The sequence below is a fragment of the Cryptotermes secundus genome, unplaced genomic scaffold (genome assembly GCF_002891405.2).
Source record: "Cryptotermes secundus unplaced genomic scaffold, Csec_1.0 scaffold408, whole genome shotgun sequence".
NCBI classification, from domain to species: Eukaryota; Metazoa; Arthropoda; class Insecta; order Blattodea; family Kalotermitidae; genus Cryptotermes; species Cryptotermes secundus.
In genome coordinates, this window is record NW_019724588.1 from 1,676,003 (window position 1) to 1,688,703 (window position 12,701).

Consider the following 12,701-nt stretch of genomic DNA (forward strand, 5'->3'; position numbering starts at 1 on the left):
AGTGTGAAGAGATTTGTGAGTAGGGTTTGTGAAGTGTGTAAACCCGTAACAGCGTCATACTTATTTGTAGCTACAACTTGTAGGTTGTTAAATAAACCAGTTAACAATCTGAACGGCGTCTTGAGTAGCAAAACACGATAAAATATAATGCCAGAAAGTAAAGTGACGGTTTGAGAAGACCAGGCTTTGATGTGATGACAGTATTCAGACTGCAGGACCTGAGACAGCGGTGGTTAAGAAGAATTACATCTTCTGGGACGTAACACTATATATTCCGATGAGAGTCAGCCGACACATCAGAGGGATACTTTGCCTCCATCTTCAAGGACAAAGAAAAAACCAAGCAGGAAACCAGCGTGAAGCAAGTAGCAAACATACGAAGCTTGACTTACGCTTCTATCTTGAAGACACAGGCAACATGTTCCCTTGAATTACTGGCTGACTTCAACAGACCACACGGCGTTATGCCAAGAAAATATAACTCTTGATATTCATAATGATCTCCTGTAAAGAGCCTGTGATTGCGTGAACCGGATTCAAGTGCCTTGGGAACATGGCATTACAGGCTTTCCTTTTCGTAAATCACGGGAGAATTTTTGACCTGCTGATCTACTTGTTGAGATCTGTGCTGATTTCGGTGCTACTGTTCTATGCCTAACCTTGCCCATATTATTACTGGACACTTCCTCTTGCAGGTTCCCGTATTGTAGCATCACCCATGATGAATATTTGTCAAAAATTATTGCGCCTTGTAGCCATATTGGTGACCGTGGTTATCACTTTTGGGATGTTAGTGGAACAAGTAAACCTGTTATCACTTGCCTTTTATTTCTGCTGGATAAAATATTTCGTCCATAAAGATGGTCGTTAAAAATGACGCAAGCCGCATAAAAGAATACCTGATAGACATATTCAGCCTTCGTATTTTGTTTGTGTCTTGTCATGCTGCTTACATATGAAGCTGTGAACTTCACGAGTATGATTCTGCGCCGAAATGAGTGTTTGCTAAGGGGTTCACCGCATTCACGAAATTTCATAATACTGCCCTCTCTTCCGCACTCCATGCACTCAAGTAGCCTGTAGTCTACACTTTCAGTCCCCTACTGCTTCACTTAAATGTTTGGTATACACAGGGCGATGGTTATAGATGAGGGTAAGGTAAAGCTGTCCTTGTGCTTAACTAATTAAACACTGCGCCATGAAATGGTTACGGATAATGACAATTATTTCTAATACCTCTTCTCAGGGCACACACGGTAGCGTAGTTGGTGGAGGCATTATGCTGAAAGCCGGAAGGTCGCGGGTTCGATTCCCGATAAAGTCATTGGATTTTTAAATTGACCTAATCTTTCAAGCCGCACTATGACCCTGGGGTCGACTCAGACTCTAACAGAAAAGAATATCAGGAATATTCCTGGAGATAAATGGCGGCCTGCGATTAAGGCTGACAACCTTACCGCCATCTGTGACCTGACTGTCTAGATAAATTGTCGGAGCCTCGAAGTCTCACAACCTTATGAACTCCACGGCCTGTTACAGGGATAGCTTCACTTTTAACCTCTTCTCGGTTCATTATTTCAGTGATGTCGAATTACTTTAAAATATTTCCAATTTATTTTCGTTATTGAGGCTAAATTAGTAGCAAATTAAATTCGGGAAATATGTGCTGCTACCCAGACTCGTTTGTCTCCCTTTCTCATGTCAAACAACAGGGTGCTGAAGAGGATTTTTGACCGAAGAAGGATGCAATAATAGGAGGTTGAAGGAAACTTTATACTGAGAAACTTCATAGCTTCTACTCTTCGGCAAGTGTAATTATAATGATGAACTGAAGGATAGGATTGGAAGGACATGTAGCATTCATACGCGAAACGTGCAGTTCTCGTCAATCCACGTCATTTTCCTAGGTCGAGGGAGAGCACCCCCTTGCCCGCCCTTCAACCTGTAGGTCGTTATACAAGGAATGCAGTTTGCTTCGGTCAGCACGGCGAGGTAGCGGACAAGATAATTCAGACTGTTTCCAGACTGTTTCAGTCAACTCACGTCTCCAGTACTCTGTTGTCGTCATGTGTCACACCCTTCTCATTTCGCCTCTTCCGTTCAAAAAGACACCCACGTTTCCGAGCCCATCCTTTCCCCGTGCTTGCAGAGAGAACTGTGGCGTCCAGAATAATGTCCCCTCTTTTTTTAGATTTGAGGTTCTCACAGCAGTTACTGTGAAGATTTCTGTCTCTAAAGTCTTCTAGTGCAGCCTCAAATTAATTTATTGTTTATATTGTCTGCATTACAGTTCCAGTGAACCATAGCTTGATACTTGGCCTCTTTGTGTGGGCAATGTGTTTGTTACTCATCCAGCGAACAACGAATATTAGTCTCAGTGATAGATATTGTGGAATTTCGTATTGTTTTCCAAGTAATTTGTCGTTACTACTCATGAAATATTTTGTAACATATTGTCACGTGTAGAGTGGCACGCGCGACAAAAATGACGGGTTCTAGTTCTGATGATTGGACTTATTAGCACCTTGGTTACAAGTTCTCTTTATCACCTTTAGATACAGCGCTGTCACTGATTTACAGACACTGGCCCTCTCCTGGTACCACAAGTAAAACGCAGGAACTGTAACAGTCTCACTGAATCACACAGTCCAAGTATTACACATGAATGAAGCCTTCCAATCACAAACCAAATCTTCACAGGCAGACTTCTTCTACGACGAACTTTCCATAGCTGTCTTCCACCGAGATCTCAGAATCGAACTCATATTACCGTTCTTCTTTAAAATAACTCCTTTGCACGGACCCCACGGAAAACACAGTCTCCCATTTTTGTGGGTGATTGTTTACAGTTGCGTTGCTTGGCAACAGACTTCCTAGAGCTTCGTGATTTTGCTTGGAGCGGACTGCATAGAAAACACAGTTTCCTTTGTATTGTCTCTATTCGTGTTTGCAGAGCTGTTGCTTGGCAGCGCGTTGATCAAATCCTTAAAATATTAAAAGAATAAAAAACAGAATAATATTTTGCTAGTTGTTTCCTGTGGCTGCGAAACGTAACGTTTGGACTGTTGGACAGAACGTAAGTAACAAGTGTCTTTTTTAAAGTGCTAAGGAAAATATGTTGTCCTAAGATGTATGAAATAAGTTAATGATCTGAGGATACTCGTTAAGAAATAGCTTAGATTTCTTTACGTAGCCTCGGATTTTTATGACGTGAATGTTAGAAAGTTGCAGTGGGATGAACACGTGGATAGGATAGAAAGGCAAGAATGCGTATAGAAGTTCCATGAAGAAAACATCTGGGGAAAGTGAAGGCCTTGGAAGATTATAAACTTTATGGTAGGATAATATTAAAAGCAGTTTCAGGATGATGTGTTATCTGAGGTAGTTGGAAGCAGCTCTGGATCGTCGCCAGTGGATGTCCTTGGTATTAACGACGTTGAATCTTGGGTTTCTACTACCACAGTGTTAGACGTCTATTCTATTGAAAATAACAATTTCGACCTATCTGAAACGATAGCAGCGATGATACGATACAAATTCCTACAGAAATAGAGTTACCTAAATACAGGTCTGTTTGCCTTCTAACCGCCGGACCTTTCTACGTCACGTAGAAAACTGCCACTTCGCTTGCACTTTATTGCCGCAGTAGGTACATGACATCACAGAACGCACCGGAAGTTTACAATTCTCTGTGATAATATGACGTCAAGGCACTTAGTAAATTCTAAAACGGGTGCTCCTTTAAATGTCAAGAAGAGGAATGGGTTTTAAAGGGAAAGATATTTTCTGCGTAGTTTGTTATATATTGAGGGAAAGGTGAAAGATTTGGAGGTGGAAGGGGTTCGTGATAACACCTGTAATATGGATGCTTCCTGGGCTGCCTTCTCCCCTGTGTAAGGGGCAACTCCTACTCTTTCGCATCCTTCCTAAGGGGATAGAGGCAAAGGGTACAGTAACAAGGCAGACACAAGAATGGCATATGTTGATCCCAACGATTGGCACTAGTGTGTGTGACCCTCTGAACCGCCGGGCCGCTGCCCAGTACCGGGTCCTGGCTTCAATTATACCGGGCCCTCGTCTAACAATAAATAATTATCCAGGCCGCGGTCTCGCAGATGTTGAGAACCACTTCCCTAGGCCATTTATGAATCGCTTCTGTTTACCTGGACCGCATCTGTGGTCTAGTGATCAGAGTTCCTGGCTACAGAACCAGGGGTCCCGGGCTCGATTCCCGGCGTTACCAGATTTTCTGAGAAGTAGTGGGTCTGGAACGGGGTCCACTCAGCCTCGTGAGGATAATTGAAGAGCTATTTAAAGGAAATAGCTGCTTCGGTCTAGAAAACCGAGATTAACGGCTGTGGAGATCCGTTTCGCTGACCACGTGACACCCTCTGTGCTTAAAATTTTGCTCTAACTTCACCGACAAGCGGCGGTCGCTCGGTCGGTATAGTTCGCTTGTGGACTACAGACCACGGATTTTTTTTGTTTGTTCTGTTTACCTCATTTTCCTGATTCTTTTTTACCATTCAGTCACATGTGTTATGACTGTAACGCTATTTCAGTTTCCTGGCTCATAGTCCGAGCCAAAAGTTTCCAGCAGCTCAAAAATCTGCTGTTTAGGAAAGGCTTTTGTACTGGAGATATAAATAGTTAACATCAACCGGGACGCAGTACTTGTGAGTGCTATTCATCGATGATAAATGTCATCCACATTACAAATCTTGTTTTGTTTGTTAGTCTTTGAACGGTTCCACGATCTGCGAGATAAATTCATTTTACTCATGGTTAGCCTCTCTGACTGTCAGAGCTTTCGATCTTGTAGATTTTACTCTGTAGGCGTAATTGTAGAATTGTCTTCTACAAGCCTAATCTAAAATGCTCCTAATCCCTCATGCCGTTCCATTGTCTCTGTGTGGTGGTTGCAGAGGCGTGATAATGCTTAGTGCATTCTGTGTCCACCGCTGTTTTGCCTTCAGCCATCGGTTTGGTATTTACAAGCCCTGTCACCATTGGCGCCGCAGGATTACACGACTGAAACGCCGTTTTCGTGTTCCTCTGTTTATACTTTGTTCAACGATGCTGCCAATAATTTAGACTCTGTAGCGTCGAATGATCACGTGACAGAGAATAACGAATTGGAAATAATATGTAAGGAAACGGTGTTCCGCTAATTTAAGGTGTGATCCGGAGACTGCGTAAAGGGATTGTGTAATGCCACATTGGATTTGAATCGGGATAGTGTCCGGCCCCTGATTAGAACTGGACATCTCCAGAATTGAAGTCAGAAACGGTACATTTGAGCCAAATTGCTGGGTACACTCCTCGTTAAAATCGTAATTTAAAAGAAAAAAATAGTGTCTGCTTCTTGCAGTGTCTGAGCACTTACAATTTCGCATACCCGTTAAGAGGATAACGTGCCCTCATACTTTTATGTTTTCTGTGAACTTTATTAAATATTGGCCAGTGTGTAGATAGTTTTATATTAATCAAATATGTACAAGCATTTACAAACATTAAATAAGGGTCTATAAAATATATGTGATGTGAGATATACGTACTTAATTTTAGTAGTCCGCGTTTTTTTTTTTTTAATTTCCTTAGTGGGGGGGGGACACTTAGAGACCAACTGGGTCCACTCGACACGGCTGCCACCGATTGGCCTGTTGTAGCCTGCCTCGGATGATTATCTTGATGGAGAATTTGGTGGAATGAAGATTGTCAGGGGAAACCGAAGTACTTGGAGAAAACCTGCTCCAGCGCCACTTTGTCCTCCACATATCCCACTTGACCAGACCCGGGATGGAACCCGGGCCGCCGCGGTGGGAAGCCAGCGACTAAGCGCTTGAACCATGGCACGTAGTCCGCGGTTTATTTAGCGAAAATCGGGCATTTCCTACCGATTTGTATGCAGATTTGAACATTGCCCATTGCAACTTGTGAGGTCAGTGTTTCCGAGATTCGTCAAGTCAAATCAGAATCCCACTTTTCTTGTTTTAGAATTTTCAGTGTGTGTTAAATCGAATAAGTTTAAGGTAAAAAGTCGAAACGTAGAGAAGCAGACTATTATGGCGTGATAACATATTAGGACGAGATTAAAATAAATGGAGTAATACGTATTATATCCGGCAGACGTATACTCTGGCGTATTGGATAATGTTCTTTGATATTTATCATTTACTCAAGATAGATGTGGTAAATTTCTCCGGAAAGTTTTTACCCATCTACCAGACTACACGGGAGGCACGCGGTAACGTAGTTGTTTGAGGCACTATGCTACAAGCCGGAAGGTCACGGGTTCAAATTACGATGAAGTCACTGGATTTTTTCAGTTGACCTAATCCTTCCAGCCGCACTATGGTCCTGGGGTCGACACAGCTTCTAACAGAAACGAGTATCAAGAATTAATTAAATACTTATCCTAGGGAGTAAAGCGCGACCGGCGCGTAAGGCTGACAACTTCACCGCCATCTTTGAGCCGATTATCTAGATAATGTGGGACCCTAAACTTCTCACAACCCTATGGGCCTTCACGACCTGTTACAAGGAAAGCTTCACGTTACTTACTTTTACCAGACCTCACGGTATGATAACCCAGAAGGCCACACTGTGAATCTTCGAAATTTGACCAGTTCTCTCGGGACATTATACATCAAGATGAACCTAACAAATAGTTCAATTAAGGCAATTTTGCACTCAGAAGGACTGAAGTCCATGGCACATATGCATAGGAAGGTAAGTTGAGAATACAGGCAGTAACAGTCTTTCATGAGTGTAGCTTCACATTTTCTATCAAGTAACTTAATATACGTATGTGAGACATGACTGATGGGTATTAACGCTTATACTCTATAAAGAATTGCAGAATTTATCACCGTCATAAATACATATGCATTAGGTTAGTCATTCGTACTGGACACTGTTTATAAACACACGTAGAGTAACGCTGAAGCATAGGAAAGGCTCCGTTGAATGTCATTTTTACTTGGTGCTCTGACACAGCAAAGCAATGATTTTTGATCTGCATGTAAACTCTTCATATACAGCGGCTTACATAACTGGTAGAAAACTTAGTAAACCTTCCTCAGTGCCGAAATACACCGCTATGAACGTGCAGGGTCACAGCCACAGAGATACACGTTTTCTAAGTATTAGCACTAGCAAGAAGTGACTAGTCATATTCTCGCCATAGCCGGAGAAAGCCCATGTACATCACGTAGAAGAAAATAAATATTTGTTCTCACCGGGAAACGAAACCTAGTTTTCCAACACATGCAGCTTTCTAGTTTACTGTCGAACCCGAATTCATTGTATGAAGAGTCCCCGTCTTTTACGAAAACCAAACCGTTTTCGCAAGAGTACGTCACTGGACGCCATTCTGAACCAGAATGTCGTATGCTATTGTCGTATTTTCCATCATATAGCCTTCCGATGTACGACTGTGTTTTCGAATTGATTCTTTCCCTTCAAGTCTTTCGATCCAAATAGTGCAAGTAGTGCCACATTCCTCCCGTGTCCTCCTCTATTTGATCATAGTCATATTATCACGCGATGGACTGACTGTAGACGGGGTTTGAATTGGTAATCGGATAAGACTCGTAACCACAAGTAATTATAACCGTTTCACTAATTCACACACTTTGCACTTCACTAGAGCACACGCTTTAAGTCTTCTCAGCCTGCTGTGTCTTCAGCAGTCTTCCAGTAGCAGCTTCGAACGGCGGACGTTACCCTTCTTCTGGGTACCCGAATTGTCACCGGCCTCAGCTACCAGCTTCTAACAGAAACAGCTCATGACGACTTTACAGCAGCGGTTATCTCTAACTCAGCAATCCCATGGACTGACTGAACTCATTCCTTTTGAGAGAGAGAGAAGAAGTAGGGGTGGTAGTGAGAGACACTACATTGAGGGGGGGGGGTAAGAAACTATATCTCCGATTTTGAAGGTTCCCAGGCAGTGCCCGCTTGTCCTTCTGGTAAAGATAGAGCATATCGGAATTTTTGTTTTTTGTTTTTTGTTTTTGCTAACGTTGGGAGGACTATATTAAGGCGAAATTTTTATGTTAACAATGGGAGGGTTGCATGTGAGGCATGCAGTGCAACGTGGAATTTGGGTACCAACTCAGCATTTCTCACTAACTGTCCTGCTTATAAAAACTTGACAAGGACAGCACAGATAACACATTTTTTCTATTGCTTTTTACGGACTGTTACCTAGTTGTCTATTTCGCGGTCGTTGCCTAGCAACGGGTTAACATGACACAGTATATTCCCCTAAAATTGCGAAGTTCGTCGTTATGTCATTTTGTGCATTATGTTGTTATTTCTTCGCTTTTACGTCCACACGTTCTCCTCGGCGTGTTATTCTCAGACACGTGAAAAGTGCGTTGTTCCGTTTCGGAGACGGATAACTTTCACAGACATACAAAACAAAAGCGAACGTTGTGGTTGTGCGGAATGAGCAGTTGTTTCTTGAGGGTGTTTTTAAGACCCTGTCAGTCGCTAGACTATACACCATAGCGTCAACTAACAGGATGACAGATGAGTGATGATTTGGAAAATATTTAGAACAAATTGGCGATAACCTAATCGAGGTACTGTCCCAGCATTTACTCGCTGGAACTAAAGAAAACCACGAACTCCCTCACCCAGGATATGATCAGTTAAATTGAAACTTTAAAGAGACAGTTAAATAGACACTATTCAATTGAACGTTTCAATTCTGCTTTACTTTGTATCGTATCTAAACTCTGTAGTTCAGTTATGCTACATAGCAAATGCTCCCTTTTCGATTTGATGTATGCAAAATAAATAGCTTCCTCTCGTAATACGATTCCCATGTTGTAATGAGCATGAGTTACGTTCGGCTTGTAATTTCGGTTATGTCTTTCCTCACTTCACAAGGTGGTCTACACGGCACTACATGGAAACGCAATTACATTATAAATGCGCACATTTGTAATTGCGGCTCTAGGAAGCAGAGCGCGCGGATGGAAAACTAATTGTATTACGGAACTTACTTTCCTCTTCATTCTGTTCATCTCTGTACAGCGAATCTGGTACATGAATGAAAGGGGTGCGGGCGGTGTACGTATTGTAATTTAACAACACAATGACGACCCTCGGCCGTGTGTTTAGGGGCTGAATATAAACTTTAGGAGTATTGTCCGTGGGTGGGGATTGTACTGCATCCTATCTGTAGTTTAAATTGGTCATATACTTGCCAATTAATTTTGTATACAGTATGGATCGCCATGTTGGGAGTGTAATAAACTTGGGATTTTACTCTGTCTCCCTAATTACACTCGTTTGGGGTTGACTAAAATGTGTGTTCATATAGTTGACGCAGAGAAAGATTGGTATTACGTCATCTGGCTGTAGGAACAAGTCCGGAGTTCGATACAACCAGGCGGTGTGACGCCCACGTAGTGCAGTGCTCACTTTCCTTCTAACTTGCAGCTTAGGGCCACGGTTTGTTGGCTTGATTACGTGTGCTTTGAACGCCCGGTTGCCTGTGTTTCCGTCATGAATGTTCATGCAATTTCATCATGGTTGATATGCCGCGGAGGCTGGTTATTTCGAATTCGTGGGGTTAGGTAGGAAGAGAAGGTTTTTGCTACTTGGATAGTCGTTAGTTGAAGTGACAGGAGAATCCAGCTAATATTTTTTGATGTCTGCCTTGTTCATTTTACTTTGAAGCTGTATTAACGAGTAATTGAATTTTTATTTAATTTACAAGTATGGCTTAATTTTTTATCCTATCGAACTCCTTGGAACAGGGTCCATAAGAAGCGATAGTTGCTAGGCGGTCAAGTAATTGCAGGATTTTATGAAACATAAAGTTCATTACACTGTACACAACAATGCGCTGTTGAATTCTGTCCGGAGCCATATAGGTCATACCGTCAGTTAGAATTATCCTTTCGCCTACCATTACGTTTGCCAAGTTTCAGGTTGAAGAAAGCAGCCTTCTGGGATTTGGCACCGTGTATATGTGGTGTTAACCGACGTTTCGGAGGAACGTGTCGCCTCCATCTTCAGAGTAGAAGGAAAAATAAGAAATCCGCCTGCGGATCCTGTAACGATCCTGTAACAGTCTCAGTCTGTGCTAGATGAAGGATGTGATCCTGCAGAATGTGACGCCGTATACATATCTGCTGTTTACATTACGACGTCTGTATAGCCTCGAATGATGCAATTAATTATGCAGTGTAGAGAATTGGGAAAGAAGAGCTTGTGACTTAAACGAGGTATTATCCTGACATTTTCATGTAGGTACTGAGGAAAAGAACAAAGAAGTTCAATCATTAGAGCCAGTGTCCAGGCCAGAATTTGAAAGAAGACCTCCCAAGTACAAGTCTGTAATATACAGCTCCACGCGGATTATTATATCTCCTTGAAAAACTGATCGCCGTTCAACTGGGAATACGTTTGCAGTCTCTTATGACAGGCGGCGACCACGAGAACCCGCCATTGGGCCATGACCTGCGCTGGTTGAGTTCAGACCACACCAACACACTCCGTTTATTTATAATCCTGTTTAATATTTTTCTTCCATCAATTTTTGGGCCTCCAGATTCACCCAAAACTATAGTTCCTTGCAAATATTTCTCATAATTTTTACTCTAAGCTTTTTTTTTTATATTCACTGTTTTTGATTTGGCAATTTCTTGCGCACTGTAGATTCAGTAATGAAGCCGCACCGCAGTGGTTATGCCAGTTTCTGTGGTGTGGTTGACGACGTTCATGACTCAGTCAGTATGTCACGGTGTGTAGCGTCGAACAAGCAAGATGATTAGCGAATATTGAATTGGAAAGGATTTAAAAAGAGACGACTGTAGCCCAGTGATGGTAATCTTTTAGAATTTGCGGTTTCAGAGTTGAGATTCGAATCAGGCACCTCCTGAATAATCTAGAGCTACACCAACCTACTCGGCAAAGCCGTGTCGTTTGGTAGATAAATAGGCATTGTTTCTGCAAAAGGTAAGGGCCATTTATCCCCCTTGTATTCAGGTCGAACCAATATCAAATTTTAATTCATTGTGTAGAATTTCGTATATAAGAACTGGATTCATGGCTTTAGAGTCTGTTATTGTTCGTGGGTTTTTACTTGAAAATTAAAGGAGACCTTGCCTGAAAAGAAAATAAATGTACTGTTTGTCATTGTGAAGTGGGGTACCAGTTACAGAAATGAAGTCTGGCAACGGGATAATGTGGCTCCATTGGGTCCACAACTGTGGTTCCGTAAGTCCAATGTTTCAGTGAGGTCGTAGCGGTTCGTGCGGGAATTTTCGATTCTTCTCCTTTTTGTGGAAGCCGTTTTAGAGACCTGGTTGATGAATGTTCAGGTTGACGTCATTTTCTATTCAACTTCTGTTAATGTGCGATATTGATGTGTTTGTTTCCCGTCCCGTAACGCCCCATTTCTTACTTTACCTATAGCTTTCATAATTGAGTTTCGGCGTGAAATTCGAACTGCAGGGAAATTTCTACAGTGCAAGAGCTGAGGTTTTCACGGCGATGACTATGAAGAATGTCATCTTCTGGGATGTGACGCCATCTAGATATTCTGTAAACCGACGTTTCGGAGGTAGGTATCGTCTCCATCTTCAGGGTAAAAGAAATTCGCAAGCGAGGAACCAACATGAGCAGGTGTCTGCAGACTGCTATGAAGATGGAGGCGATACGTTCCCCCGAAACGTCAGTTCACACAAGACCAAATCTATTAGATTTCCTCTCACTGTGCGTAGTTGGATAGTATTTCTCATAAGATACACGTAAAACACCTGACGCTCTTTCGTAAATTTATTGTTTTCTGCTCCAAGAAAATCTAGGACTAGTCACGCGTGGGTACAGCAAGAAAATGTTCACTTTCCTTCACCAGCGTTGCCAAATCATTATTATGGGTGGGACACGGATGCGGTGACCGCTGAAAACGGAAAGCTGCACTGCTCGGCTCTCTAATAATCTCACTGTACTGTGATAACGTGGATCTGTTGGTTCCGTATTAGTTGATTTGCTCATAATTATGCTACGTTGCTGTGCTGAAGTTCTCGAGTACGTAGCGAGCAGATTCAAGAGTTCTTGCACAGAGTTTGGCGCGATGGGAGGTGTACGGCTTGGATAAAGATCTCTCTTCTCAATAAAAAATGGAAATACGTGTGCGAAACTTTTAAAATATAGGAGTGGGAGGAGAATGAACTTTAGGCATTGGATAGTTCAGATAAACTTTTCTGGGAGGCGAGCTGGAGGTAGGGGATGAACACAGATTTGGAGGCAAGATTTTGAGAAGGATAAGGACGCTGCTATGAACTTGAAACATCGACCTCTTCCCCTCCATTCGTTTCATAAAGCTAGTTTCGTGGCAATTAACATGCAAATGCTGCAACAACATGGAGGAGGAAAAGTGAAGAAGTGGGGGCCACTTGTTCCTAGGCAGAGGCAAACAATAATTAAGACTGAGACATCACCAAATGTAATTAGAATGATCACGTCAAGAAGAATGAGATGGACAGGGAATGTAGCGCGAATGGGAGAAGAGGAATGCATGTAGGATATTGATGGGAAGGCCAGAAGGAAAGACACCACTAGGAAGACCAAGATGTAGGTTGGCAGATCATGTTAAGAAGGGTCTTAGAGTGATAACATGGGGTGGTATGGACTGTATTGATCTGACCCAGAATAGGGACCAGTGGAGGGCTGTT